General features: G+C 40.0%; 3 non-coding genes across 3 annotated transcripts; all 3 read right to left on the minus strand.

Moving 5' to 3' along the window:
- Positions 1 to 2542: 2542 nt before the first annotated feature.
- On the minus strand, positions 2543 to 2615 carry TRNAR-UCG (transfer RNA arginine (anticodon UCG)). The gene has a single exon. It is a non-coding gene; the product is annotated as a tRNA-Arg (tRNA).
- A 647-nt stretch (positions 2616 to 3262) lies between these two features.
- TRNAR-CCU (transfer RNA arginine (anticodon CCU)) lies at positions 3263 to 3335 on the minus strand. Its single transcript has one exon. It is a non-coding gene; the product is annotated as a tRNA-Arg (tRNA).
- Positions 3336 to 6438: 3103 nt separating this feature from the next.
- On the minus strand, positions 6439 to 6511 carry TRNAR-CCU (transfer RNA arginine (anticodon CCU)). The gene has a single exon. It is a non-coding gene; the product is annotated as a tRNA-Arg (tRNA).
- Between the last annotated feature and the right edge of the window lie 989 nt (positions 6512 to 7500).

Consider the following 7500-nt stretch of genomic DNA (forward strand, 5'->3'; position numbering starts at 1 on the left):
AAAATGGGACCGTTTCAAAGTACCTAATCCCTCATAAACTTCTGAGAGGAAGCATGTAATAAATCTATCTAATTTTCTGGAAAAGAAAGAGGGAGGATTTTTGTTATCACCTCAGATGGGACTCAAAACCACAATCCCTAGCTTAGGAGGCCAGTGCCTTATCCATTAGGCCACTGAGGCACACATGCATAGCTCTTTTCTAGAGGCATTATTTAAATGTATTCTATGGGCAGACACCGGTGTGTGCACACAGGGCATTTCTCACTTCTCTCTAAAAGTAAACTTCCCATTTTCATCCTCTTCCATCCCCGACTTTAACGCTCTCTTCTATGCTATAATGGAGACTTTGCAATTTTAGCAAGTGGAGAGAAATTGGAGAACCACTTTCGACTCCACACTTCTTCTTCACTTACTTCTTTTCTCAATATACTGGGCTTAGAAAATGGTATCAAGCCATCCTTATCATCAGTAGGACACGGAAAGAGGCACTAAGTCTCCTAACCAAGTTCAACCACACTCTGCAACTTAACCATTGCACTACAAATTAGGCAACGGGGGCATCAGCAAAGGCAGCCAATGTGCCGATCCTTTATACATTTTGTGTAGTACTTTTCTTACTCGGAGGCAAAATCAGCACTTTAACTGCCCAAATCATACAGATTTTACACATGTAGCACTCTATGCACACATAGGCACACACCTTGCAGTTCTTCTACACACACTTAAGCTAAAAACCCATTCTGTCACGTCAAAATTCTGCAAACCTATTACATATTCAGTGCGTCGGCATAGAAGCACTTTTTAATGCCACTAAAATGCACAAGTAGTTAGACTGAAGATGCAACCTGAATGAGTTTACAGTATGTACTCCACTTTATTAATGATTAGTAATGAGAAAGTGAGGACTACAAGAGTATTGGAAAATACTTTTTCCACTCTGAATGTAAAGCAGATTGTGTGACCATTGGCCAAAAACGACCACGAAGGGACTCGAATCCTCAATCTTCTGATCCGAAGTCAGACGCCTTATCCATTAGGCCACGCAGTCATCCGTCCACCTGAGATGATTTTTATCATGTAGGTGGTATGCATGGATGGAGAACATATTATTGAAAGGTATTCAGGTTTACATCCCATAGTGTTCTTTCAGCTCTTTTCGCTGGAAGCACTTTTTTGGAATCTATATATTGAGAATTTTATGAGTACGATATGCTTTTGTTTTCCTTTTTCCATACAAACCTCTTTCCTCATGAGTTTAAAGCTCATTTGTATGCTCTACATAGCTCTGGACGTTTCCAGACGTGGAGTGAAACTGTTTTGAAAGTAGTACAAATTGCTCCTTCCTGCATATGCTAATTTTTCACACTGACATAGGTTGTATAAGTTTTATGAATCCTGGCTTGACCTATTCAAGTAGCTGAAAGCCTGTCACCACCTCTAGAAACAAGATTCACACCAATCCAATTCATATAATTTTTTCCAAAGGAATATGTTCTGGCCGGTCGAAAATGCATCTCACAAAAATAGGCATTTAAAAATCTACTTTGCAGTTTCAGAACACTAACATGACTGTGAAGTGTACACAAGTAAAATGGGACCGTTTCAAAGTACCTAATCCCTCATAAACTTCTGAGAGGAAGCATGTAATAAATCTACCTAATTTTCTGGAAAAGAAAGAGGGAGGATTTTTGTTATCAACTCCGATGGCTTAGGAGGCCAGTGCCTTATCCATTAGGCCACTGAGGCACACATGCATAGCTCTTTTCTAGAGGCATTATTTAAATGTATTCTATGGTCAGACACCGGTGTGTGCACACAGGGCATTTCTCACTTCTCTCTATAAGTAAACTTCCCATTTTCATCCTCTTCCATCCCCGACATTAACGCTCTCTTCTATGCTATAATGGAGACTTTGCAATTTTAGCAAGTGGAGAGAAATTGGAGAACCACTTTCGACTCCACACTTCTTCTTCACTTACTTCTTTTCTCAATATACTGGGCTTAGAAAATGGTATCAAGCCATCCTTATCATCAGTAGGACACGGAAAGAGGCACTAAGTCTCCTAACCAAGTTCAACCACACTCTGCAACTTAACCATTGCACTACAAATTAGGCAACGGGGGCATCAGCAAAGGCAGCCAATGTGCCGATCCTTTATACATTTTGTGTAGTACTTTTTGTTACTCGGAGGCTAAATCAGCACTTTAACTGCCCAAATCATACAGATTTTACACATGTACCACTCTATGCACACATAGGCACACACCTTGCAGTTCTTCTACACACACTTAAGCTAAAAACCCACTCTGTCACGTCAAAATTCTGCAAACCTATTACATATTCAGTGCGTCGGCATAGAAGCACTTTTTAATGCCACTAAAATGCACAAGTAGTTAGACTGAAGATGCAACCTGAATGAGTTTACAGTATGTACTCCACTTTATTAATGATTAGTAATGAGAAAGTGAGGACTACAAGAGTATTGGAAAATACTTTTTCCACTCTGAATGTAAAGCAGATTGTGTGACCATTGGCCAAAAACGACCACGAAGGGACTTGAACCCTCAATCTTCTGATCCGAAGTCAGACGCCTTACCCATTAGGCCACGCGGTCATCCGTCCACCTGAGATGATTTTTATCATGTAGGTGGTATGCATGGATGGAGAACATATTATTGAAAGGTATTCAGGTTTACATCCCATAGTGTTCTTTCAGCTCTTTTCGCTGGAAGCACTTTTTTGGAATCTATATATTGAGAATTTTATGAGTACGATATGCTTTTGTTTTCCTTTTTCCATACGAACCTCTTTCCTCATGAGTTTAAAGCTCATTTGTATTCTCTACATTGCTCTGGAAGTTTCCAGACGTGGAGTGAAACTGTTTTGAAAGTAGGACAAATTGCTCCTTCCTGCATATGCTAATTTTTCACACTCACATAGGTTGTATACGTTTTATGTATCCTGGCTTGACCTATTCAAGTAGCTGAAAGCCTGTCACCACCTCTAGAAACAAGATTCACACCAATCCAATTCAAATCATTTTTTCCAAAGGAATATGTTCTGGCCGGTCGAAAGTGCATCTCACAAAAATAGGCATTTAAAAATCTACTTTGCAGTTTCAGAACACTAACATGACTGTGAAGTGTACACAGGTAAAATGGGACCGTTTCAAAGTACCTAATCCCTCATAAACTTCTGAGAGGAAGCATGTAATAAATCTACCTAATATTCTGGAAAAGAAAGTGGGAGGATTTTTGTTATCACCTCAGATGGGACTCGAACCCACAATCCCTGGCTTAGGAGGCCAGTGCCTTATCCATTAGGCCACTAAGGCACACATGCATAGTTGTTTTCTAGAGGCATTATTTAAATGTATTCTATGGTCAGACACCGGTGTGTGCACACAGGGCATTTCTCACTTCTCTCTATAAGTAAACTTCCCATTTTCATCCTCTTCCATCCCCGACTTTAACGCTCTCTTCTATGCTATAATGGAGACTTTGCAATTTTAGCAAGTGGAGAGAAATTGGAGAACCACTTTTGACTCCACACTTCTTCTTCACTTACTTCTTTTCTCAATATACTGGGCTTAGAAAATGGTATCAAGCCATCCTTCTCATCAGTAAGACACGGAAAGAGGCACTAAGTCTCCTAACCAAGTTCAACCACACTCTGCAACTTAACCATTGCACTACAAATTAGGCAACGGGGGCATCAGCAAAGGCAGCCAATGTGCCGATCCTTTATACATTTTGTGTAGTACTTTTCTTACTCGGAGGCAAAATCAGCACTTTAACTGCCCAAATCATTCAGATTTTACACATGTAGCACTCTATGCACACATAGGCACACACTGCGCAGTTCTTCTACACACACTTAAGCTAAAAACCCATTCTGTCACGTCAAAATTCTGCAAACCTATTACATATTCAGTGCGTCGGCATAGAAGCACTTTTTAATGCCACTAAAATGCACAAGTAGTTAGACTGAAGATGCAACCTGAATGAGTTTACAGTATGTACTCCACTTTATTACTGATTAGTAATGAGAAAGTGAGGACTACAAGAGTATTGGAAAAGACTTTTTCCACTCTGAATGTAAAGCAGATTGTGTGACCATTGGCCAAAAACGACCACGAAGGGACTCGAACCCTCAATCTTCTGATCTGAAGTCAGACGCCTTATCCATTAGGCCACGCGGTCATCCGTCCATCTGAGATGATTTTTATCATGTAGGTGGTATGCATGGATGGAGAACATATTATTGAAAGGTATTCAGGTTTACATCCCATAGTGTTCTTTCAGCTCTTTTCGCTGGAAGCACTTTTTTGGAATCTATATATTGAGAATTTTATGAGTACGATATGCTTTTGTTTTCCTTTTTCCATACAAACCTCTTTCCTCATGAGTTTAAAGCTCATTTGTATGCTCTACATAGCTCTGGACGTTTCCAGACGTGGAGTGAAACTGTTTTGAAAGTAGTACAAATTGCTCCCTCCTGCATATGCTAATTTTTCACACTCACATAGGTTGTATACGTTTTATGAATCCTGGCTTGACCTATTCAAGTAGCTGAAAGCCTGTCACCACCTCTAGAAACAAGATTCACACCAATCCAATTCATATCATTTTTTCCAAAGGAATATGTTCTGGCCGGTCGAAAATGCATCTCACAAAAATAGGCATTTAAAAATCTTCTTTGCAGTTTCAGAACACTAACATGACTGTGAAGTGTACACAAGTAAAATGGGACCGTTTCAAAGTACCTAATCCCTCATAAACTTCTGAGAGGAAGCATGTAATAAATCTACCTAATTTTCTGGAAAAGAAAGAGGGAGGATTTTTGTTATCACCTCCGATGGGACTTGAACCCACAATCCCTGGCTTAGGAGGCCAGTGCCTTATCCATTAGGCCACTGAGGCACACATGCATAGCTCTTTTCTAGAGGCATTATTTAAATGTATTCTATGGTCAGACACCGGTGTGTGCACACAGGGCATTTCTCACTTCTCTCTATAAGTAAACTTCCCATTTTCATCCTCTTCCATCCCCGACTTTAACGCTCTCTTCTATGCTATAATGGAGACTTTGCAATTTTAGCAAGTGGAGAGAAATTGGAGAACCACTTTCGACTCCACACTTCTTCTTCACTTACTTCTTTTCTCAATATACTGGGCTTAGAAAATGGTATCAAGCCATCCTTATCATCAGTAGGACACGGAAAGAGGCACTAAGTCTCCTAACCAAGTTCAACCACACTCTGCAACTTAACCATTGCACTACAAATTAGGCAACGGGGGCATCAGCAAAGGCAGCCAATGTGCCGATCCTTTATACATTTTGTGTAGTACTTTTCTTACTCGGAGGCAATATCAGCACTTTAACTGCCCAAATCATACAGATTTTACACTTGTAGCACTCTATGCACACATAGGCACACACCTTGCAGTTCTTCTACACACACTTAAGCTAAAAACCCATTCTGTCACGTCAAAATTCTGCAAACCTATTACATATTCAGTGCGTCGGCATAGAAGCACTTTTTAATGCCACTAAAATGCACAAGTAGTTAGACTGAAGATGCAACCTGAATGAGCTTACAGTATGTACTCCACTTTATTAATGATTAGTAATGAGAAAGTGCGGACTACAAGAGTATTGGAAAAGACTTTTTCCACTCTGAATGTAAAGCAGATTGTGTGACCATTGGCCAAAAACGACCACGAAGGGACTCTAACCCTCAATCTTCTGATCCGAAGTTAGACGCCTTATCCATTAGGCCACGCGATCATCCGTTCACATGAGATGATTTTTATCATGTAGGTGGTATGCATGGATGGAGAACATATTATTGAAAGGTATTCAGGTTTACATCCCATAGTGTTCTTTCAGCTCTTTTCGCTGGAAGCACTTTTTTGGAATCTATATATTGAGTATTTTATGAGTACGATATGCTTTTGTTTTCCTTTTTGCATACAAACCTCTTTCCTCATGAGTTTAAAGCTCATTTGTATTCTCTACATAGCTCTGGAAGTTTCCAGACCTGGAGTGAAACTGTTTTGAAAGTAGGACAAATTGCTCCTTCCTGCATACGCTAATTTTTCACACTCACATAGGTTGTATACGTTTTATGAGTCCTGGCTTGACCTATTGAAGTAGCTGAAAGCCTGTCACCACCTCTAGAAACAAGATTCACACCAATCCAATTCAAATCATTTTTTCCAAAGGAATATGTTCTGGCCGGTCGAAAATGCATCTCACAAAAATAGGCATTTAAAAATATACTTTGCAGTTTCAGAACACTAACATGACTGTGAAGTGTACACAAGTAAAATGGGACCGTTTCAAAGTAACTAATCCCTCATAAACTTCTGAGAGGAAGCATGTAATAAATCTGCCTAATTTTCTGGAAAAGATAGAGGGAGGATTTTTGTTATCACCTCAGATGGGACTCGAACCCACAATCCCTGGCTTAGGAGGCCAGTGCCTTATCCATTAGGCCACTGAGGCACACATGCATATCTCTTTTCTAGAGACATTATTTAAATGTATTCTATGGTCAGACACCGGTGTGTGCACACAGGGCATTTCTCACTTCTCTCTATAAGTAAACTTCCCATTTTCATCCTCTTCCATCCCCGACTTTAACGCTCTCTTCTATGCTATAATGGAGACTTTGCAATTTTAGCAAGTGGAGAGAAATTGGAGAACCACTTTCGACTCCACACTTCTTCTTCACTTACTTCTTTTCTCAATATACTGGGCTTAGAAAATGGTATCAAGCCATCCTTATCATCAGCAGGACACGGAAAGAGGCACCAAGTCTCCTAACCAAGTTCAACCACACTCTGCAACTTAACCATTGCACTACAAATTAGGCAACGGGGGCATCAGCAAAGGCAGCCAATGTGCCGATCCTTTATACATTTTTTGTAGTACTTTTCTTACTCGGAGGCAAAATCAGCACTTTAACTGCCCAAATCATACAGACTTTACACATGTACCACTCTATGCACACATAGGCACACACCTTGCAGTTCTTCTACACACACTTAAGCTAAAAACCCATTCTGTCACGTCAAAATTCTGCAAACCTATTACATATTCAGTGCGTCGGCATAGAAGCACTTTTTAATGCCACTAAAATGCACAAGTAGTTAGACTGAAGATGCAACCTGAATGAGTTTACAGTATGTACTCCACTTTATTAATGATTAGTAATGAGAAAGTGAGGACTACAAGAGTATTGGAAAATACTTTTTCCACTCTGAATGTAAAGCAGATTGTGTGACCATTGGCCAAAAACGACCACAAAGGGACTCGAACCCTCAATCTTCTGATCGGAAGTCAGACGCCTTATCCATTAGGCCACGAGGTCATCCGTTCACCTGAGATGATTTTTATCATGTAGGTGGTATGCATGGATGGAGAACATATTATTAAAAAGGTATTCAGGTTTACATCCCATAGTGTTCTTTCAGCTCTTTTCTCTGGAAGCA

Source organism: Triturus cristatus, chromosome 4_1 (assembly GCF_964204655.1).
Source record: "Triturus cristatus chromosome 4_1, aTriCri1.1, whole genome shotgun sequence".
NCBI lineage: Eukaryota > Metazoa > Chordata > Amphibia > Caudata > Salamandridae > Triturus > Triturus cristatus.